This window comes from Arvicanthis niloticus, chromosome X (assembly GCF_011762505.2).
Source record: "Arvicanthis niloticus isolate mArvNil1 chromosome X, mArvNil1.pat.X, whole genome shotgun sequence".
NCBI lineage: Eukaryota > Metazoa > Chordata > Mammalia > Rodentia > Muridae > Arvicanthis > Arvicanthis niloticus.
Genome location: NC_047679.1, coordinates 107582750 through 107607437, shown reverse-complemented (window position 1 = coordinate 107607437; position 24688 = coordinate 107582750). Strand labels below are relative to the sequence as shown.

General features: G+C 38.8%; 2 pseudogenes; both read right to left on the bottom strand.

Annotated features, from left to right (window-relative positions):
- Positions 1–859: 859 nt before the first annotated feature.
- Positions 860–1764, bottom strand: LOC117695122 (protein SET-like; annotated as a pseudogene).
- Positions 1765–20673: 18909 nt separating this feature from the next.
- LOC117695365 (non-histone chromosomal protein HMG-14 pseudogene) lies at positions 20674–21099 on the bottom strand (annotated as a pseudogene).
- Between the last annotated feature and the right edge of the window lie 3589 nt (positions 21100–24688).

Below are 24688 nucleotides of genomic sequence, written 5' to 3'. Positions count from 1 at the left end.
TAGAAAGTTGAAGAATAAACACTGTATTTTATTTTTCCTTTGTGTATACATTGATTTTATTCTAACAAAGCAACTTGTACACTTCATCATTTAAAATGAGCAGCTTCTTCCTTCCAGTGAAAACCAAAAAATAAAAGGAAAAAAGAAAAAAATTAAAAATAAAGTCACAACAGAGAATGTCAACAACAAATAAAACCATCCAGGTTCTGCTGATTCTCCCATTGAGTGGCAGGGCTCAAGTCATTGTCAGGAGAGAATTTTATTTTAAAAGTGTCACCTTAAACTGCAAGGATGTCTGTTAAACATCACAATTAAACATGCCAAAGGAGAAGGAAACCATGTCAGATGCCTACTTACCACCCCAAAGACTTCCCTTGCTCACCTGATCTATACCCCCTTTTTCTTTTTATTAAACAAAAGTAGACAGATTCATGTTGGTAAATGCTAACTGTCTGTATTCACATAGAGACACAGTAGACAGAGAATCTATACAGAGAAAAAAAGCTAGACTTCTATGCACTACTACACAGGGGCCTAGCACCGTCTAGCCTCCAGCATAGCCAAGGGAACTTGAGGGCTTTTCTTTTTTCCCACAGATCATGGTGGTGGTGTTGAATCCACAAGTTTTTGAGACAAGAAAGGATAAAAAATGAATTTAGGACAGAAATGTGGAGATTCTTTTCCTGTTGTATTTTGCTCAAGATATTTTTCGCCAAATTAGTTGAGAACCATGATATTGAGACCTCAAAAACAGGGTGACTGAGAACAGAGGGACAGGGAAGAAAGGACTGCAACTTGCTCCCAGGGACTGGAGAAAATTAGAAAATAAAAAGAAAATAAAAATTAAGTTTGGAATCTATTAATCTTCTGTGCTAGTCATCCTTGCTTCATCCTCCTCTCCTTCCTCTCCTTCATCCTCGTAATCATCTTTTTCACCTTCATCCTTCTCTCCTTCATCAATATCTTCCAACTCTTTCTCCTCCTCTTTGTTGTTGTCGTTGCCATCATTATAGTCACCACCACCACCACCACTATCATCATCCGCCTTTTCATCATCCATATTGGGAACCAAATAGTACTGCAAGGGATTTGGCCAAATATCATCTTTGATGACCTCTCCTAACTCATCAGCACCTGTGTCAGAATGGTCAGTAAACCAGGTAAAGAAGCTCTCTGTCTCATCATGCTGCCTCTTTGTGCTGGCCTTATTCTGTATTTGACTTGAGTGTTTTGTTAAATCCTTTCTAGATTTCCATTTGATTTTGGTGGACTTTGAAGATGGGTCACCACCCTCATTCAGATGAAATTCTTTGAAAAGAACTTTATTTTCAAAGTAAGGATTTTCATCAAAATAAAAATCTATTCCATAACCTGACTTAATGTCTTCAAATTCTGTCACTTCAACTCTGGTCAAATAATGCAGAGCCTCCTCGTCTTTCTCCCCAAGCAGTGAAGACACTTGTGGATGGTTGACAAATGTTACCTAAAAATTTGGGATTTTGGCGATCAATTCTGACCTCTTCTGAGAAATGGTTGGCAGAGTTCATTATATTTTTGTTCTACTTTCAAATTTTCCTCACTGGCTTGTTTATTAAGTCTGTCTATTTCATTTTGTACTTCATCAATATGTTCAATTGCTTCTTGCTGTTATTTTTCTCCCTTTGGCAGGCCAGGGGAGACTGACTTGTCCTCCAGCTTAGGAGGAGCAGCCGGTCTGGGTTTTTTGGGCTGAGGCAGGATCACAGATTGCTGCTTCAGGCCCATGGTTCAAGGGAGTGGCCAGGAGACAGAGGCCAGAACTCGGATGTTCACAGCAGGAAGAAACTCACAGGATCTCAAATATTGTATTTTAAGAGCTAAAGTTTATATGTAATGTTTTATTCTTTTTATTCTGTGCTATTTTATTTTAATCCACTTTTTAAAATTTGTCATCAGCAGAATATTAAGTTTGAATTAAAAAGAATAAATAAATTAAGAGCATACCATATCAGACTTAATAATTACTTCCCAGTTTTACCCAAAGTCCTAAATAATATTTCATAGTATATTTTGATTCAATAAAATATGAAGTAAAAATGCAAAGCCTTGATTTTCTTAAAGTATAGAAATCCTGATTTTTTTTTGTTTTATCTAATAATACTTTTGTTAATTTTGGGGAATTTAGACAATGTACTTTGAGCACTTTCAATCTTCTCTCTCAACTCCCCCCAGATCTATTGCTACTTTCTTACCCACCCAACTTCACATTCTTTCTCTTTTGAATACATTGAATTCAATTTGTGTTGCCCAAATACTTGTGGATATGCAGTTTGCTCTGTGTCATGGTAGACTTACTAGGGTATCAAAATATCTTGCTATACTACTTTAGGACTTATATCCCAAAGAATGTATGTAAATTAGTTGTTTTGTCAACTTGACACAATCTAGGGTCATCTGGAAAGAGGAAACCACATTGGCAAAGATTGTTGTTATTTTCTTGATTCATGTTTATGTTGGTGGTGCCATAACTGGCCTAATGGTTCTGGATTGAATAAAAGAGCAAGTGAGCAATGGAAAAAAGAGCAAAACCGTATCCGACATTCTTCCATGCTCTTTGCATCAGTTCCTCCCCTACTTGAACACTCTGGTTTTTAGTAGCACCATTCTAAAGGCAACAGAACCATTCACACACGTGAATAATATATTGTGACATATTTGTGCAATGGAATATTGTAAACACTGAAAAAGCAAAATACTCTGACATCAACAAATTTCCTGGATATCAGGTTGAGAAATTCGCCAAACAAAAACTATAATCCATTCATAGCAAGTTTGGACACAGGCAATACAAACAGCAACAGAGTAGAAGCACATGAAAGGCTTTGGAGGTACTCGATCATAGTCTGAGCTTTAATCATGGTGGTGGCATGCTGCTGTGCTCACTGTATAAGTGTGCACAATTCAGATGCATCTTTTCTTTACTTTGTTATGCTTTAATAAACATTTACTAAATAAATGAGAATATAAGACAATTAATCTGGTTGCCTTTTAATGTTCTCTGTAACTCTAACTTATTAAAATTTTATGTGAGAATGCTTAGAAAATAAAAAAATTATGCAGTGATAAGGTAAGTAATTTTGATCAGTGATAGATAAGCTGGATTTTCTATTTATTTTCTTTTCCATTTATATTTATGTATGTATATTCACTTTACATCCCAATATCAGCTCACTTCCTCTCAGTCCCTCCTCAAACAGCTCCTTCACCAATTTCCCCTCACCCTCTCCTCTGAAAGGGTGGAGCCCCCCCTCTGGGTATTCCCCCCCCCCCCACCAAGTTACTGAAAGGACTAGGCAAAGCCTCTCTCACCACGGCCAGACAAGGTGGCTCAACTAGGAGAACAGGATCCACAGGCAGGCAACAGAGTCAGGGACAGCCCCTGCTCCAATTGTTGGGAGACCCACATGAAGACCAAGTTGTACATTTGCCACAAATGTGCGGTGGAGCCTAAGTCAAGCCCTTCTATGTTTCATTGGTGGTTCAGTCTCTGGGAGCCCTCAAGGGTCCAGGTTAGTTGACTCTGTTGGTCTTCCTGAGGAGTTTCTATCCTCTTTGGGTTCCTCAATTCCCCCCCCCCAACCCCCAACTCTTCCACAAGACTGCTGAGCTCTATCTAGTGTTTGGCTGTGGTTGTCTGCATCTGTTTGAGTCAGTCCTCTCAGAGGGTAGTTCTGCTAGGCTCCTGTCTACAAGCATAACAGAGTATCATTAGCAGTGTCAGTGATTGGTACTTGCCCATGGGATGGGTCTCAATTTAGGCCAGCAGTTGGCTGGCAGTTTCTTCAGTCTCTTTGTTCCTATACTTCTTGCAGGCTGACACATTTTGGGTCCAAGGTTTTGTGGGTGAGCTGCTGTTGAGAGTCCACCTTATACCCATTAGAATAGCTAGGATTAAAACCTCAAGGGACAGCACATACTGGCGAGGACGTGGGAGCAAAGAGACCATTCCTCCACTGTTGGTGGGGATGCAAACTTACACAACCATTCTGGAAATCAATTTGACAGTTTCTTGGAAAACTGGGAATACTATCTCAAGACTTAGATATACCACTCCAGGGAATATACCCAAAAGATGCTTCAATGTCCTACAAAGACATTTGCTCAACTGTATTCATAGCAGTTTTATTCATAATAGCCAGAAACTGAAAACAACCCAGATGTCTCTTAACTGAAGAATAGATACAGAAATGTGGTTCATTTTCACAATGGAATATTATATAGCTATTAAAAATAAGGATGTCATGAAATTAGCAGGCAAGTGGATGGAACTAGAAAATATCATCCCTAGTAAGATAACCCAGACCCCAAAGGACATGCATGGTATGTACTCACTTATAAGTAGATGTTAGCCTTCAAGTGCAGGATGACCAAGCTGGAGTCTGAGGACCCAAAGAAGCCAAATAATAAGGAGGTCCCAAGGAAGGGTGCTTGAGTCCCTCTCAGAAGGGGAAATGAAATGGATTTCAGAGGTGGAAGGAAGGGACTTGGTCAGAGAATGGATGGGAATGGACATGGGACAGGGGTCAGGTATGCAGAGAGCAGGGAGAGAGAACAGAAATTGGTGGTGGGCAAGAGGGTAATATCTCTAGGACGTGCTAGTGCTAGAGACCTGGCGTGGGGGAGGCTCCAGAGAGTCTATGGGGGTGACTCTGGCTGAGACTCCTAGCAGTGGGGGATGTGGAGCCTGCAGTAGCCACCTACTGTAGCCAGGCAGGATTTTCTATTTCTTAATTGAACTATAGCAAATGATATTCTTAAATTTCTCTACATTTCATTTCTACCTTGATATTTGTCATCCCTCCCTCCTGGTTCACATTTATTTCCACGTTTTTATTTAAAGTTTCCCTTTACAGACCCTGGATGAGCCATGAGAGACATCTGTTTTGGAGTATGAAACTGATTATTTCTTACATTTTGAGCTGATAATAAATAATGGCAAAGCCTCTGAATGCAAATCAGGAAAGGTAAGGTGACTGCTTCCTAATTGCTTTGAGCCAACTTTTGCCTTTGAGTCCCTGTGCCACGATTTTGTACTTAAGCATTGTTTACAATTTAAGCCCTTCAACATTCCCACCCCCAATCTTATATGTTAAATGTCTTGTTCTCAACAGAGCAGTGTTTTTATGTGAAGTCCTTGGGAGGCTAAGATCATGGGGGTTCTTGCTTAGTCAATGAATCAGTCCATAGATGGATTCAAAACTTAAGGAACTGGTGGAGGGCTTTGTTATAAAGCGAGCTGTCTCAGTTTCCTGGTTGCTCTAAAGTGAACAGCTTTGCTCTGCCATGGTTATCTGCAATGACACTCTCTATTACCTCAGTCACTGCATCATGAACTCAGGTAACTAAGAACTGAAATCTCTGAGCCACAATAAACTTTTTCCTTTGATTGCTCCTCGTTAGTTTTTCACAGTAATGGAAAGCTTACACTGCATAATGTAGTAGTGGAAAAGGAATGATTTTCCTAGTCTGGTGACTTCTGTTAGAGGTCCATAATTTTTAATATCAGAGGAAATAGTACTACTATAATGCTATAGAAGTATAATAAGAAACACTCGACAGTTATTTCTAACCATAGTCATTCAAATAATTTCATCTTTTAAAAAGACTTATTTTTGTTTATGTGTCTGTGTGTTTGCCACCCTCCAGTCATGTGTATATGTACACATGTGTGCAGGTACTCAAGGAAGTTAGAAGACAGTAGAAGATCCCCTGGAGCTGGCGCTACAGGTGATTTGAACCATCATATGGATGCTGGGAATCAAATTCCTGTCCTTAGCAAGATCAGCAAGTACTCCAAACCACCGAGTCTTCTCTCTAGACCCCTAATGATATTAGTGTTATAATTATCATAACTTTCTTTAGCCTTTCCAGTAAAACTGAGTTAATGAGTCTACCTGTAGGCATAGTCGATAAAATATTTCACTTACTCTGATAGCCAGGCTTTGGCTTTATTGAAGCCATTGAGATTGTTTAGAACTCACTATGTTCTTTTTTTCCCTCTTGGAAGTTTTTCTGTCTTCAGGTATTCATTAAATAACCAACTTCCAGGTACCTAAATGAAAGTGTGCTTCAAAGGTATATTGCATTCTAATGCTTGACCTGGGGGAAAATGTCAAAAAATTCCTTAAAACCCATTTAGTGGAGTATTTTAAATGCTCGTCTTGCACTTTTGAGTGAAGTGTAATTTACATTTCATAAAAGTAGAAGCTGAGCAGCAAGCTGTAAGTAATTATCATATAATTAAATGTCTACTATGAAGGGGATGAAAACGTGAGCTCCTTCCTGCTTTCCGTGACTGGGTTACACAATGGCAAATTAAATTTTAGCTCTTTATCTCAGAAGGGCTCCAGGGGACCTACTCAGAGTTTGAAGAGATACTTCTGAGTTGCCAATATAGTTTTAGTTGGGAGCTGAAGCAATCCCTTCACTCTCCAAACAAGCCATATGGAAATGGTTTCTGTGGCTTAAGTTTTAGAAATGGAAACTGGAGTATATATTTCTCTCAGTGACTTTGAAAATCCCCTCTCTATGTTAATATTTATAGATGGGAATCACCATCAGGATAATTAATACCTAATTATTACCATAGATAACTCATATTTTTTCAAATTCACAAAGCCGTTGGCTTTGGGGATAATAATCAATGCCAAGTGCATTTTTAATTAGTTGAAATGCATCCTCTAATCTGATTTTGTTTAATATTCTTTTAAAGCATGCATTAAGTACCTGCTAAGTTTGGGATTTAGGAAAGTACCCAAAGGTCAGAAAAAAAGATATGTTCTTTTGCTCTGAAGAAGATAATAGCCAGAAAAATGATAAAAGATATGTATACAAAGCCTACAAAACAAGACAAAATTGGATAGATATCACATAATCTAAGGTGTGAGTATATCAGGAGAGATAATAATCACTTACATTTTTTGGCTATTGGAGCTGGGAAGTTTTCAAGAGGATTTTTAGTATTTAACTTGGTGGGTGAGGGTTAGATATTTGGATCTGAGAGTTTTCAATAAAAGCCAGAACATCTGCTAGAGGTATTCTTAAAATCTATAATACTATGAAAGATGATTGAGGAGAACATTAGCAGTAATGGACATAGGATATTTGTAGGGTATTTTTTCAGAGATTGAAGGAGAGCAATTTAGTTACTTATTCAACAGTTAAAGTAACAATTAATTGTTATTTGTTAATTACTGCCAACTTTCATGAACTCTCCAGTCAAAAGTTATATTGTGGTATTTTTAACTGTTTGTGTTGCAAGAGTCTTGGGCATCAGTCCAATGAAGATTGTCTTTATTCAAAAATACTGTTTAATTATTGGACTATCCTGTATCAGGTGCTTTTAAAAGCATGTAGACACAATGTTGAATGTTATTTCTGCTCCTAGGAAAAGTAGGTTAATGGAGTAGATGAGTGAAAAATGTGATAGCACCAATCCTGGACAGGATATGAGCTCTCATGGAAATTGTAGAAATGGAAAGTACAGCTGTTGAGTGATATCAAGCACAAGATCTATGTAAGATCAAGCCAGACCAAATACTAACATGGAGAAGGAGGTAGGCACGTAGTCCCATCCTTAGTAAAGCAGCCAATGGCATCAACTGAGAAATGCAAGGAGAGAGGGAATTAGTTTTCTTTTTTTTAAGAGTATAGACAAGTGGTTCTCAAACTTCCTACATAAAATTATTTCATCACTACTTCTTAACTGTACTTTTCTATTGTCATGAATTATAATGTAAATAGAATATTTAATATTTGACCCCAGTGAAAAGGTCATTTAACCCCCAAAGGTTGAGAAACACTGGTGTAGACCCCAGTAAGTAGATCATACCCCAGTGGAAGATGGTGCATACAAGAATGAATGGCCAATATGTGTTGGACTTGATGGGCATTACAATAAAGGGCATACAAATTTGGGTGGATAGGGAAAGGGGGAGTGGATCTCAGAGAAGTTGGAGAAGGGACTGAATATGATAAAAACACATAACATAAAATTATTAAAGAGCTATTTATTTTTAAAAAGACCACATTTAAGAGATGTTAGAATAATAAAGATTGTGGTATTTGTATTTTGTCATAATAAAACTTTTAAAAATTAGCCAAACTTAGCACAATGGCTTAGTGTGTGTGTATGCATGTGTATGTGTGTGAATGTATGTAGTATATAGGGTATAGAAAATGCCAAGGATAAAATTCCAGAGGAACAACATAAAGAACAGGGAGATATGCTGGATGTGATTTTCATCTTCGACTTTTGAGAGATTGTACTTTGTAAATGTTTTCTCTGGTTCTGTAGTTACACTTTTGCATTTTTGTAGAAGGGACATTCACAGAGAGTTCTGAATTAGTTGAAGTCCAACACTTCAGCTTTTCTTCTGTGAATTGTCCTTTTATCTATCTTAGTTGTAATAGTTTCTTTTGTGTTCTTAAAGGGTTCCTGGTTTTATGTTTATTTAAGGTCATGATCAATACTGAATTTTCTTTTTGTATAAATGTAAGATTCAGATACTGGGTCATATTTTGACTGTGGGTGTGAAGTTGCTTTTTCTTGTTGAGTCATTTTAATTGTTTTTTTTAAACATCAGCTTTGTGTGTGTATGTGTGTGTGTGTGTGTAAGACAGAGAGAGAGAGAGAGAGAGAGAGAGAGAGAGAGAGAGAGAGAGAGAGAGAGAGACTACTTGTGGTTTCTTTTTTTAAATCACATTGATTTATGTACTTCTCCCTATGCCAGTGCCACACACAGTCTTTATAACTAACTATAGCTTATAGTGAGTTTTGAAATGCGGCAAACTGACTTCTCTTCTTGCTGCAACTTTCTTTAAAAAATATTTTGGTGGAGAGGGGTTTATCAACCTCTCTGGGTTTGGAACCTTTCTCACAGAAGTAAATACATGACCTGTAATGTAAACCTGTTCAAAATCCATGGTGGGAGGCCTTAGGGATAAGCCTACGGCTGTTGTTTAGAAAAATTAACAAAATGTCAACCTGCCTTCTAAATATTTGCTTATACTCATAGACAAACACTATTCTCTGCACTAGTCAGAGAAGACTCTCTTTCCAGTGAATAGTGGTGAATGCACAGGCCCATGGCTGTAGAAGATGAAGTGAATAAGTGATGAGCAAGTGTTCAGTCCTAAACAAGAAATTTTCTACTAGGTCCCATAAGATTCTCTTCCATTCGAAGATGGAAGAGAAAGAATCTGGAAGAGAGAAGAGATATAAAATGTCATTTTCTGGGCTAGACTCTTCCATTACAATCATGAACTCACAGCAGCTTCAGATGCCTGCCCTGGGTTTTCATAAAAATGTGATGTCAACAGTTGAGTGTAGGTGGAGTGGGGCCACAGAAGTCCCTACTTGTCAATGATGAACTATTTGCTACTGATGAATTCAGGGAAAGGGGGCAATCATTGCTTTTAGTTGTATAACCATTGGTGATGTCATAAGGTTTAATCAATGGATACTGCAGTTCAGTAATCACACAAATGGCCCTGGTTCAACAAAATATGCTACAAAAGCAACCCAAAGTCATGATTCTAGGAAGGGGACTGGTATAGGTATGAAGGGTTGGGGTTGATAGGGATGGGAGGGGAGATCAGAGGAGGTATAGGAGAGATAATACATTATGTATGTGAATAAAATTGTCAAATATCAAAATCAATCAATAAAAATATTTTAGCTATTTTTGGTTTATTTACCATTCAATAGAAACATTGGTTTACATTTTAAAAAAGATTTGTTTATTTATTATATATACAATGTTCTGCCTGCGTGGCCAGAAGAGGGCAACAAATCTCATTAGAGATGGTTGTGAGCCAGTATGAGATTGCTGGGAATTGAACTCAGGACCTCTGGAAGAACAGTCAGTGCTCTTAACTTCTGAGCCATTTCTCTGGCCTCCTGGATTACATTTTAAAGCTTCTGGAAATTTTATATGTTTTAAATTTTGTTTGAAATTTAATCACGTCATTTCCTCTCTTGCTTTCCTCCCTTCAACTTCTCCCATTGGGTTTATTTTTGTGTATATGATTTTAGGATTGACAACTTGGTATTGGATAACCAATTAGAGGTCTCATGCCAGGGAAAGACTAATTTTCTGTCTCCTAGCAAAGATTAGTTGTTTGCAGTTGTTTGTCTACATGTGGGGTCTTGTGAGATTTCCCCCGTGCAATGCTATCCATCTTATTCTTGGTATGTAAATGTGTGTGTTTTCCTTTTAGCTGTGTCAGCATTTCTTGATGTTTATGAATTTTATTGATCTTTTAAAAGTCCCAGCTCTCCATTTTACTGAGTTTGTTATTTCTCTTTTCAATTTTATGGACTTCTGGTTATTAGTATATCTGTTTTCTTTCTTGCTTTGGACCTTATTTTCTCTTTTTCTACATTCAAGGAGTGAGACCATACATTATTGATTTGAGACATTTCTTTTTTTAAATAGTTAGTGCCATAAATTTACTAAGATATGCCCCTAATTTTGGTGTGTTCTTTCTATATTTCAAAGCCCTTTAATCCCTCTTAAGTTTTTTTTATTGATTCATGAATTTTTGTGGAAATGTGTCGTTTATTTCTAAGTGCTTAGAAAATTTCCTTTTAATTTTCTATTACTTATTTTTTGTTTGATTCTATTTTGGTTGAAGAATATATTTGGTATTGCATAGATTCTTTGTTTTATGACTTAGGATATGGTCTATGGTGAGATGTTCCAAAAGCATTTGAAAAGTATGTACATTCAGCCCTCTTTGGGTACATGTTTCTATATCTGTCCATTAGATCATGTTGGGTAATTATATTGTTCAATTTTAGAACATAATGGATTTTCTATCTAGTTCTATTAATTGCTAAGGGCTGAATTTTGAACTATTCAATTATAATTGTGGATTTATCTATTTTTATAACAAGAAGTCCTTTAGTTTTTTTCTCTTTTTCAGCTCTGTTGTTGAGTATACACTTAGATTGCTATTTCTTCCTGATAATTTATTTATTTGATGATCACTTCCCAGCCCGTCTCTGGCAATTTTATTTTTAATGTATTTACTGTATCTGATATGATTCCTACCATATTTTGTAGATGTTTCCATAAAATATATATGTTCATATACATGTATGAATACATGTTTCTAAGTTTATTTCCAACATATTTGTAACATTATAGTGGAAGTGAGTTTCTTACATAAAGCATAGAATAGGGTTATAAGGTCATATTCTTAAATCACTTCTTCAATTTTAATCTTTTTATTCGTATGTTTAGATCATTTATGTTTGGTGTTATTGATATCCTAGGGAGTGTTTAACTCTTCAATTTATTCTGTATTTTTACAATTTTGACTCAAATATAGTTTTTAGTACCTTTCTTTACATAGTATTTTGATGCATGCATTTATTATTAAATCATATATACATAATTCATCAGTCTACTGGTGCCAGTGCAACATTTACCAGTCTAATCATAGGAATTTTGCCCCCTTTAATACATATAATATGTTATGTTGGGAGCCGACTTTTAGCAGAAAGCGGCTATCAGCTTTGCAGCCATCTTGAGCCATATACCCTGACATGTGACTTGGATTACAATAGCCTACAACAGCTGAGCACACTCCGATAATCTTGGTTTAGATACCTTGAGATTAAAGGTGTGTGAGATTAAAGGTGTGTGACTTAAGAGTATGACTTAGAAGTATAGAGATCAGTGTTAGAGACAAGACCTAAGGGCATGATTAAAGGTGTAACTTAGAGGCGTGGCTTAGAAGTAAGACATATAAAAGGCAGAGGCAGACAGTAGAGAATCAGACACATCAGACATTAGGTAGAAGATACTTGGCTCTAGAGAGAATCAGACACATCAGACATTAGGGAGACACAGAGGAGAGAACCAGACACAGCAGAGAGAAGACAGGTAGCAGGCACTTAGAAGAGAACTTGGAAGAAGTTCTTGGAACTTGAAGGGACTAGGAGCTTGGGACTAGGCACTAGGAACTCAAGACTTAGGACTTAGACTGAAGAATAAACGGGATTGAATTACACTCTGTCTGGTCTGCATTCTTCGAGTCTGTCCTCACTTTTGCTCTTGCTGAACCCCGACCCGTGGACTGGAGCAACAGCTTGGGCCAGGATACAGTGGCCGACCAAACGTGGGTCGGCCCAGGCCTCAACATTTTGCTTGGGCCACGACATTTTTGGCTAGGGACTAGTGTGGACCCTAACATTATTTTGGTGCCCGAACGTGGGGCAGCAAGAATGAGAGATCCAGTGAGGGACGTTACCGGAAGAAGGATCTGTTGATTGTTGCAGGAATCTGCCACATCGAGAAAGGTAAGGAAAATGGGACAAGAAATTAGTCAACCTGAATTCAACTCTCTGTTTTGGTTTTGTTGTTTGCTGCTCACATGTGTTAAATTTCTGCTTTTGTTCTTGAATGCTGTCTTTTTTGTTCAAAATAAAAGGAAGCATAAGTTAGAATCCAAAATACAACCAAAGGTTGGTGACAATTTGTCAGAGCCAGATTGTGCTGACCAAGAGAAAGAGGAAGTCAAATTTTATGACACTGAAATGCCCCCTCCCTATGTGTCTCCACCTCCAAGTGCTCCCCCAATGGAGATGGTGGTTATAGATCCCATAAGGGAGTTACAGGAAAAAGTATCTGTTCCTAAACAACAAATAGAGTTAGAAAAAGAGTATCAGGACTTAATTAATCAGCTACAAAAATTAAAGACAGGAAAGATGTCTCAAGAGGTAAACTGTGAAAATCCCTGGCTCCTTGCATTCCTCAACCAGGAATCCAAAGGCAGTCCCTATCACCTAGCTTAAGATTAGCCACAGATCAGCCAGAGGAGGGAAAGGCTGAGGCTTTCCCTGTATCCGAGACTAGAGACAATCAAGGAGTTGCTTGGAGACATCACACAGGTTTTAATTTTCAAATTATTAAGGAATTAAAAAATGCAGTATCTCAATACGGTGCCACTGCTCCTTTTACTCTTCCAATTTTAGACTCTGCCGCAGAGGAGTGGCTAACTCCTAGTGATTGGAATACGCTAGCGAGAGCAGTTCTTAGTGGTGGAGACTATTTAATTTGGAAATCAGAGTATCATGAGAATTGCAAAGAAACAGCTAGGAGAAATATTCAGGCAGGCAATGGTTGGTCCTTTGATGCCTTAGTAGGAGAAGGGCAATTTGCTTCTAGTGATAACCAGATGCAATATGACCCAGGTTTATTTGCTCAAATTCAAAATGCAGCCATGAAGGCTTGGCGTAAACTTCCGGTAAAGGGAGACCCTGGTGCATCTTTAACAACAGTCAGGCAAGGGCCTGATGAACGATTTTCTGACTTTGTTCATCGATTAATGACAACAGCAGGGAGGATTTTTGGTAATGCAGAGGCAGGTGTAGACTATGTGAAACAACTTGCATATGAAAATGCTAATCCTGCCTGCCAAGCAGCCATTAGACCTTATAGGAAAAAGACAGACCTTACGGGGTATATCAGACTCTGTTCTGACATAGGTCCCTCTTACCAACAGGGCTTAGCTATGGCAGCTGCTATGCAAGGAAAATCAATAAGAGATTTTTTGGCAAGTAAAGACAGAAAGGCATGTTTTAAATGTGGTAAGCCTGGACACTTTGCAAGAGATTTCAGGGTAGAAAATGAGTTAATTCATAGACAGCCCAGAAAATATCCTGGACTCTGCCCACATTGCAAACGTGGAAGGCATTGGGCTAGTGATTGTAGGTCTAAACAAGATGCACAAGGTAACACCCTTTCCTATAATCAGGGAAATGGGAACAGGGGCCAGCTCCAGGCCCCAAACCAATGCAAGCCAAAACAGGCTTATGGAGCAGTCAGTGTCCTACCAGCAAACACCAATACTCAACAATGTTATAAATATTTTCTCTATATATACTCAGAACCATATCAAGTAGAGTTATAATTTACCCTCAAACCATAAAACATAATATAGAAAATAATTTAGAAAATACAAAAGAGTATGAATATAAATTAACATGTTTTTGTTTTCTATGTATTGTTTCCTTTTTGATTTTCTTTCTTGTGATGTTCCTTTAGACATTCTTAATTTTTGTATTGATTTTCTTTGTTTGTTTGCTTGTTTTTCCTTCTGGTTTTCCTTTGAGAAAGGGTTTCACCATGTTGCTTTGGCTGGCTTGAAATCCTGAACAAGCCTTCTGGTCTGGGCCTGAGCACTGAGCAGATCCCAGGCAGCAGATTTGCCCCCAATCTCTAAGAACCGAGAGGAAGCGGGGTTCCCAGGTGCTCTAACCCTGGCATTATCTTAGGTAACCAGACAGCAAAGCCCGCTCCAAACAGGGAGTAACTGGGACCCACTAGGACCCAGGAAGTCACTCCTGGCCGGGAGCACTGAGCAGATTTTGGGCCTCAGTTCTTACCCCAGTAGTAACACCCACCCCACACAGTTCTGATAAAACCAAGATAATAGGAAAGACAGGCTCCAGTCAGAGACAGGGCAGGTAGAACTAAGGAGATCCAGATGGCAAAAGGCAAGCACAAGAACATAAGCATCAGCAACCCAGGGTACTTGGCATCATTAGAACCTAGTTCTCCCACACAAGAAAGTCCTGAATTCCCCATATCACCAGGAAAGCAAGATTCAGATTTAAAATCACTTCTAATGATGATGATAGAGGACTTTAAGAAGGACATAAATAACACTCTCAAAGAATTTGAGGAGAACACAGGTAAACAGGTAGAAGCCCTTAAAGAGGAAACACAAAAATCCCTTAAAGAATTACAAGAGAACACAACCAAACAGGTGAAGGAATTGAACAAAACCATCCAGGACATAAAAATGAAAGTAGAAACAATTAAGAAATCACAAAGGGAGACTACCCTGGAGATAGAAAACCTAGGAAAGAAATCAGGAGTCACAGATGCAAGTATCACCAACAGAATACAAGAGATAAAAGAGAGAATCTCAGGTGCAGAAGATACCATAGAAAATATTGACACAACTGTCAAAGAAAACACAAAATGCAAAAAGTTCTTAACACAAAATGTCCAGGAAATCCAGGACACAATGAGGAGACCAAACCTAAGGATAATAGGTATAGATGAGACTGAAGATTCCCAAGTTAAAGGGCCAATAAATATCTTCAACAAAATTATAGAAGAAAACTTCCCTAATCTAAAGAACAAGATGCCCATAAACATACAAGAAGCCTATAGAATGCCAAATAGACTAGACCAGAAAAGAAATACCTCCAGTCACATAATAATCAAAACACCAAGTGCACAAAACAAAGAAAGAATATTAAATGCAGTAAGGGAAAAAGGCCAAGTAACATAAAGGCAGACCTATCAGAATTACACCAGACTTCTCACCAGATACTATAAAAGCTAGAAGATGCTGAACAGGTGTCATACAGATCTTAAGAGAACACAAATGCCAGCCCAGGCTACTATACCCAGCAAAACTCTCAATTACCAGAGATGGAGAAACCAAGATATTCCACGACAAAACCAAATTTACACAATATCTTTCCACAAACCCTGCATTACAAAGGATAATAGCAGGAAAGCTTCAATACAAGGAGGGAAATTATACCCTAGAAAGAGCAAGAAAGTAATCGTCTTCCAACAAATCCAAAGAAGACAGCCACGCAAAGATAATTTCACCTCTATAACAAAAATAACAAGAAGCAACAATTACTGTTACTTAACATCTGTTAACATCAATGGACTCAATCCCCCAATTAAAACATATAGGCTAATGGACTGGATACATAAACAGGACCCAGCATTTTGCTGCATACAGGAAACCCACCTCAGTGACAAAGGCAGACTCTACCTTAGAATAAAAGGCTGGAAAACAATTTTTCAAGCAAATGGCCCTAAGAAACAAGATGAAGTAGCCATTCTAAAATCTCCAGACCGAGAACACAATGGGAGGGACTCCTGGCTCCACCTGTATAGGTAGTTGAGGGTGGCCTTGCAGGCATCAGTGGAAGTGGACCGGCTAGGTACCTGAAAGTTTGGATTCCCTAGTGTTGGGGAATTTCAAGAGCAGGGAGGTGCTAATGAGAGGATGGTGGGAACATACCCTCATAATAATTGAAGGATCGGGGATGGGGTAAGGGGTTAGGCATCAGTGGAAGTAGAGGGCCTTGGTGCCTGAAAGTTTGGATTCCCTAGTGTTGGGGAATTTAAAAGCAGGGAGGTGAAAATGGGAGGATGGTGGTAGTACACCCTCATAGAAACTCCCAGAATTATATGGATTAGACATGACAGAGGCAGGCTGCCAGAAGACTAGATTCCAGAGTTCAAATAAAAAATTATCTTGATTCTAAAATTTGTTTTGAGAATTGTATATTGCAGAATACACAGCCTTGGTGTATCTATTCACCAAGTGAGCTGAGCAGACCTGCTCGAACCTCTGATGTCCTGGAATTGCAGCTGGATGCAGTGAAGACACCGATGTCAAAGGCTTATCAATTTACTCTTCTCCCTGCCCTTCTTCTAATATCTCAACACCCATAATCAACTTGAAGAAGTTAATGAAGAGTCTGTGCCCCTATTCCCTGGGCTTGGGGACTAAGGTGGTTAATATTGTGCTGTCTTTATAGGGAAAAGTAGTGGTTCTGTTGGAACATGGAGGATTAGGTAGAATTTATTGCATAGCCATAACGTATTGGTAGAAATATGTATAATTATTATTAAGATGACATTATAATTTCTTAAATGGTACAAAATTTACTTTGATTTCAAATTTAAGGTTTTCATTGGCATCAGCTTCTTATTGATATAAAAGTGAGATGAATATTGTTACTCTCATAGGCATTGTGCCTGTATAACACATTTAGGAATACAAGGCTTAGACCCAGTTCTTCTTTAACTTTTTAAACTGATTTGAGATGGTAGCCTGTGAGTTAAGGGCCTATAGCAAATTTCTGGCTCTAAGTTTATTATTAGGGTGTTTTCTATATTTTATTTAGCTGAGAGGAGTTAACAGACAAGAGTCCAGATTGCCTTACATGAATTGTTGGTTTTCAAAACGTCAGAAGTCCACAGAATTGACATTACAAACATTTCTGTATTAATGTCCATTTTGATTAGAGACCTGTCTGCTCCTGACAGCTTCCTGTCTTGGATTCTAAGAGGAAACTGAGCATCCTTGGAGTTACTCCAGTTGTGCGGTGACAGCCACTAGGCAAGAATAGCCTCTTTCCATCTACAGACAAATTACTGTCCAGAAAAGGACACACTTGCAGAATAGTCGACTGATTATATCTGCCTAGACAGAGTAATCAGCCCTTAGTAATTCTGCATCACTAGGTCTGTCAGATGATCCTGGGCCAGAAGGCTGAAGATCAGATGCTCCAACGTTTTGTAGTATAGGGACTGTCCAGGTGTTCAGCAATCTCTATAATTTAGCTAAGTTTTAGAAGCTATGCTTTGTGCTTCCCATAATTTCAGTTAACTCAGTCATTCTGGATTTCTGACTGGGTTGAAGACTTACAGTCTCATAGCCAATCCTGGCCATGTACTTTGAGAGAAAAGGTTTGAGAGGATGGTTTTCAGCTGACATTCATTCTAAAGCCAAGAAAAAAAGCCAGGTTCAGAATTAAGTGTTTTAGTTAGGAGGGATGACAAAGGTTCTGTTTAGTCAACAAAATGATGGACTGGGTATTAGGTCTATCTTGTATCTTACTGACATAAATTGGTATAGTTATGCTCTAATTGTATTCTAAGAGAAAAGTTTTATTTTAACAGAAAGGGTGATGTGTAGCAGGAGCTAAGTTGGGAGGAGTAAGGAGAGGAGGAGAAGGAGAGGAGGAGAAGGAGAGGAGGAGAAGGAGAGGAGGAGCTAGGTGACATGGAGGTGGATGTTTGCGTGTCCCCGCCAGTCAAAGATAGTTGATATATCTAGGTTGGGTATTGGGTTACACTTCTGATTGTTATTGAGCATTACCAAACTTATAAAGCCTTTGATTAACATTAAAAAATAGTATAAAAGCAAAAGTAGGGATGGGATAGGGGTTTTCTAGGGAGAGGAAAGGGGATGACATCTGAAATGTAAATAAAATATCCAATAAAGATTTTCACATAAAAAGAAGAAATTCTGAACAAGAATGGGCTGGTCTTGAGTTCATGGAGATTTGCCTGCCTCTGTCTCCATGTGTTTGGATTGAAGATCTGTGCCACTGTACCTGGCTCCCTAAGTTTTTCTTTCTTTCTTCCTTCCTTTCTTCCTTCCTTCCTTCCTTTCTTTCTTTCTTTCTTTCTTTCTTTCTTTCTTTCTTTCTTTCTTTCGGATATTTTCTTTATTTACATTTCAAATGTTATCCCCTTTCCCAGTTCCTAATCCCCTGAAACCCCCTATCCCATCCCCTTCTCCCTGTTTCTTTGAGGGTGCTCCCCTATCCACCTACCCACTACCACCTCCCCATACATGCACTCCCACTTCCCCATTCTGGCATTCCCCTACAATGGGGCATCAAGCCTTCACTGGACCAAAGGCCTCTCCTCCCATTGGTGCCAGATAAGTCAATCCTCTGCTACATATGCAGCTGGAACCATGGGTACCTCCATGTGTACCCTTTTCTTAGTGGTTTAGTCCCTGGGAGCTCTGGTGGGGGTCTGGTTGGTAGATATTGTTGTTCTTCCTATGGGGTTGCAAACCCATTCAGCTCCTTCAGTCCTTCTCTAACTCCTCTATAGGGTATCCTATTGGGGACCCTGTGCTCAGTCTAATGGTTGGCTGAGAGCATCCACCTCTGTATTGATTAGGCTCTGTCCATAAGCCATTCTTATGTAAGTGATGAACTTCTCTCACTCTCTTTTAAATCCAAGACTGCTTTGATGAACTCAGTTCCTGAATCAACATTTGTTCTGGATGTAGGGTTTTAGGTTAATAATATTCACATTTCCGCACTTTTAAATGTACCATGTTGTGTGGGTGTCTATGGTTTCTTTGTGTGTGTGTGTGTGTGTGTGAAAAATAAATTTCTTTCTTTCTTTCTTTCTTTCTTTCTTTCTTTCTTTCTTTCTTTCTATTGGATATTATATTTACATTTCAGATTGTATCCCTTTACCCCCATTCCCCCCCACCCAGGAACCTCCTATCCCACCCCCCTCCTCATGCTTCTATGAGGATGTGCCCCCACCTACCCCACTACTGCCACCTCCCCACCCTCGAATTCCCCCCACACTTGGTGTTCAGCTTCATGGGACCAAGAAATTCCTCTCCCACCTATGCCTGACAAGGCCATCCTCCCCTACATATACAGATGGAGTCATGGATCCCTCCCTATGTGCTCCCAGTCTGGTGGTTTAGACTCTGGGAGCTCTGGCTGGTTGGTATTGTTGCTCTCCTCATGGGGCCACCAGCCCTTTCAGCTCCTTCAGTCTTCTCTCTAACTTCTCCATTGGGAACCCTTGATCAGATCAGTGGTTAGCTGTGAGCATCTGCCTCTGAATATGTCAGACTCTGGCAGACCTCTAAGGAGACAGCCATATCAGGCTCCTGTCAGCATGCACTTCCTGACTTCTATATTAGTGTCTACCTTTGGAGACTTTACATGGGATGGATACCCAGGTGGAATGGGCTCCAGACAAAAATACTCAAGGGAGCAAATATGGAGACAAAGTGTCTATGGTTTCTAATAAGAAACATGCTGTTTCTTACAGTAGGTTCCTCGCTTCTTTCAACACGTTTCTTCTTTAGTTTCAGAAGTTTTACTATGATGTGTGTTTTTGTGGATTTGAGCTTGCCCTTTTTGGAGATTACTCAGTTTCTTGAATCTGTAAGTTAATGTCTTTATGGCATTTAAGGATGTTTGCAACCATTATTAATTTTTTGAGAAAATTTTTATTTCTACTTTCTTTTCTCCTTCTAATACTTTAATTCAAATAGCTGTATCTTTTGTTAGAGTCCTCCAAGTCCACCTGTCTGTTTATTATTTGTTAGTATATTTTTATGTTGTTCACATTGCTCATTTTTTAACTCTTTCACAACAGTTTTTGTTGGGGCAGAGCACACAGACATTCCAGTTCTTATCACACATACCCAAAAAGAGCCATATATTGTGTTCAAGTACCCAAACTCTGAAGAGTCACATTGTGTTCATGTACTTAAATGAAGAGCTACACATTTTCTTGAACGTATTCCAGTGATGTTCCAGCCTCAAACTTGGCTAGCTTCCCTAAGACCTCTCATAATAACCAAATGCTCAGAATCCACTGTCTCACCAATTCACAATTTTATGCCACACACAAAACCCACTCAAAATTTCTATCTTTCATGGCGTATTATCACAACGGTTAGGAAAATGGACTTCCATGACCACAGACATCACAATTCTGACAGGGCAAGGACCAAAGACTGGCTTTCTTGTGAAATGGTTCTACTAGAAACACAGGACCGGTTATAACTGACAATATTCCAGACATCAATGCACAACTGAGTCTCTCAACTGCCATTTAGTATGCTTTGTATTGTAGGATATAAAACTATCCCCCTCTATGGAATGTTATGGCGACCCCTGAGACAGTCACAGCCTCTCCTTCTCAGTATCTTGCTATTTCTGGTTGTATCAAAAAATAAACAACCAGCAAATGATTAAGAAAAAAAACCATTTATACTTAAAAAATAGGATGAGGTGGATTCCCTCACCTTTTAAAAATGTTTCTAGAGCTACTAGAAAACTTGCATTTACAAAATAGTTGTTAAAAATATTCCTCTGGATTGTACAAGAAGGGAGGCAGGGACCACTGACAGACGTGATGGATGCTTAGTTGGACTTGGCTTCAGAGGCTGGACTCTGGTTTTCCCTCTTTCCATTTTCTGCAGGCAGATCTGTAGTTTGCTGGTCAGTCACTTCAGCCTGTTTGCCCTTCGCTCCCCTCTTCCCTTTTATCTGCACATTTTTGTCTGCTACTTTATCCTTTCCCATGGGCTTTTTTTGGCTTCTTGTCTACCTTGGCAGGGGCAGGCTTGGCCAACAGCCTTGCAGAGCCGCACTTAGGCTCAGCTTTTGCAGCTCCATCTGCATTAACCTTCCTCTTGGGCATCGTGGTGGCGCGGGGTGGGAGATGCGTGCAACGCCAGATCTGTCATGGAGCCGCACTGCCTAGCCGCCACCAGAGGAACTGCTGTGACCCCACATTGCTCATTTTCTATTGTTTCTTGTTCTTAAGTCCTTTCCTTATCTAATTAAATTTGTTATGTCTGTTAACTTATTTATTTATTTTAATAACTTAAATTTTAGTTCTAAAATCTCCATCTCATTTTCTTTATATATTGTAGAGGAATTTTAATTCAGCAACATGGCTACTCTGGCAAGGGACCATATCTAAAGGCCTTTTAGGTCTATGTGATCTGGCCAGAATGCAGAGACAACCTGGATTATGGTATGATCTGGTTGGAATACAGACAAACCCTTAGTATACCCCATTAATCCCAAACATTAAAAGTAAGGTTAGTTTATAGAAGGGAAGTAGCCGTGTTTGAAAGTGACTTCTAATTGAGGGGCCGACAAAGTAACAAGTCAGAGAAAGATTTGACAGAGTAAGTCAGAGATAATATATGCCCAACTCTCATGAGAACAGCACAGGAAAGGAAGATATTTAAGAGAGGCACAGTGAGAGAGTGAGTCAGTTGAGTTCAGTAGAGTGTAGAGCCGTTCAGTTGAGTGGAGTTCTCTTCAGTTTCATGCAGTCAGTGTAGTTTAGTTTGTGGAGTTCAGAGGAAATAAAGTTATTGTTACAATATGTCATACTTCTTTCTTGATACTTTCTATTTATTTTTAGACCCATTTTCCCCCACCCTCAAAGTGTTATCAAGTGTCTGTTGATTGTGATGACTGTTGCTATAATTTAGATCGAATGTGTCTTCAAAGGCCAATCAATGTATTGAAGCTGTAGTCCATAATGCAACAAGTGAATGATGCTTTAGACAAATTATTAGTAGTTGTCCAAAATGTTTCTACCTATTAAGGCTTTCTCTGCCCTTTGGTTAATGAGGCTTTAGTTGGTGGTTGCATTTTGCCTAATCCCACGTGTTATTTCTGCATTTGTGGTTCTTCTTTGAGGTCAGGATACAGGCAGGATACAAAGAGAAATCTCAAGAAGTTTACCACTGTGTTGTTGCTCAGCTACAAAATCCCAAGTCAGTCTTCCTTTCCTCTTCCTTCCAAAGCCTGCCTATAATGCTTTACATGCACTTTCCTGGGATTTGCTTTGTAGTTAGTAGAAGAAATAGAAGAAAATATAAGAGTAGTCCCAGGTTATTTTTCTTTAATCAAAGTAAAATATTTGCATTGGCTGCCAGAGCGATGGGTGAGACATGCTGATGTCAGACAGAGAATGATGCTGACCTGTGAGCTTGCTGAGTGCCCTGACAATGGGGACTGGGAAGCTGTACTGAACACAAGTTCCCAACTCACCATTACTTATCTATACCCCTGATGGGACAAGCTGCTTGCCTCAAGTTCTTAGACCTTGTGGAACAGAGAATCAAAAAGAGAAGCTATAATGCCTCTGTTATTAAATGTGACAAGTAATCCAGACTCAATCATGGACTAGTCTAGAAATCAATCTGATATTGCAAATAACAGTCTTCATTTGGAAGGCTGGCTCTGGACATTTTCAGAGACATATATAGAAATTAGCTGCAGTTCTCAATGATGTTATGTTATCAAGAGATAAAGTTGGGGCAGGATCTGGATTTCAAACAGGTGTTAGCACATATGTTAAGGCTCTTTTAATTGTTAAGTTAAAATACTTTTGTTTCATCTATAGTATTTAATGTAAGTTGCACTGATTGACTGTACACCTTCTAATTGTGTTTGTGTTTTGAATTCTGGCATGTCAGTTATGGAGGTCTATCAACCAGCTTTTGTTTTAGTGCCCAGAGCCTTGGTGTTCTAAAAATAGCTTGCAAGTACTAGAAGAAATGAGTCAGGCTTTAAGCCGAAGCAAGAGTGTAGTGGGCTTGATTATTGCTGGTATAACAGTTTTAATTACATCAATTGCTAGCACCACTGCTTCTGCAATTGCTGTGACACAAGAAGTTAAGACAGGTACTTTTGTTAATAATTTAGCAAAAATGTAACTAATGTGTTGAATATACCAGAGGATTTAGATAGACATTTGAAAGAACAGATTGATGTTCTTTATCCTATTCAAATTACTGGAAGGAGGTTCAGAATTTAAGGGTAAGGAGCCATCTTGAGTGTCATGCCAAATACCATTGGATTTATGTTAGCTCTACAATTTACAGTGGTAGTCATTATAATTAGGAAGAAGTTTAATGACACTTGCATTGTATTTGGCATAATTCTAACACCTCTTGGGATGTTTTAACGATACGTAGGGAGCTTATGAATTTCAAGAATGTTGCTCTGCTGAATGTTGATGCAGTAGATATTGCAGATAAAATTACCCTTGGCCTGAGGTCAGTATTTCTATTTTGGTCAAGCTTCAAAAATGGCATATATAGCTTGATCATGTTAGCCCTCTTTTGTTCTAGGAATACTTTTATTCCTGCCAATCATGTTAAAGCTTGTCTTTAAAAACATCAACATGTTGGCAGCCAAAGTACATGGCTTGAAACTGAAAATGGACCCCCAGACACAGTTATTAATTTAACAGTCTGGCAAGCCAAGGATGGGTAAGATTCTGCACAGAGCCTTACCAGCCTAAGACAAAAGTGCATTGCTTTTGATAATGCATATTCCCTGATGGGTAAGGAAGGCACTCTTGGCAGAATGACCTAAGACAGGCTCAGTTTTGTTAATGAAATAAAAAAGGAGGAGAGGCGGAGAGCCTTTGGGGCTGCTTGACAAAAATCTGACATGGGCCAAGGACAAGGAAATGGGCTGCTTGGCAGGAATATGACATTGGCCAAGGACAAGGAAGCAAGCTTCAGGCAGGAATCTGACATTAGGCTAGAACAAAGAAGTAATTTCAGGTAGGAATCTAAATCTTAGGCTAGAACAAAGAAGTAGTCTCAGGCAGGAATCTAAATATTAGGCTAGAACAAGGAAGTAGGCTTCAGACACAAATATGACCTTGGGTAGAACAGGGAAGCAGGCTCAGATACTTGATCATCCCTATAAGCCCTTAGAAACAGAGATCAGAAAAATATTCACTTAACTGGGTTTAATGCCTTGCTTTTTCTTTGACTATTTGTGTTTATTGTCTTGCTTGTTCCTTGGCTATTTACATCTATTGTATTGCTGGACCTTCAACCTAGAACTGACCTTAATACATGCATGTAATTAAAATGGTATAAAAGCATAAAGGAGGAGGGGGAATGGGATAGGGGTTCTAAGGGAGGGGAAATGGGGAAAGGGGATGACATCTGTCTTATAAATAAATAAAATATCCAATAAAAATTTTAAAAAAGAAAAGCCAAGGTAACCATAACAAAATGCATTATGAACTTCTAAATTCTAGTTTTGGAAGAGACAACTTTCAGCGTTTTCAGCTGTTTCCTCTTTTATATAATTCTATGTTTGTTTATTCCTTTCCTCCCTCCCTCCTTTCCTCCCTCCCTTTCTTCCCCCTTTCCTCTTTTCTTTCTTTTCTGCTCTTCCTTCCTTCCTTTTTCTTTCTTTCTTCTTTCTTTCTTTCTTTCTTTCTTTCTTTCTTATGCCAAAGAGTCTTTATTTTCATGTTTC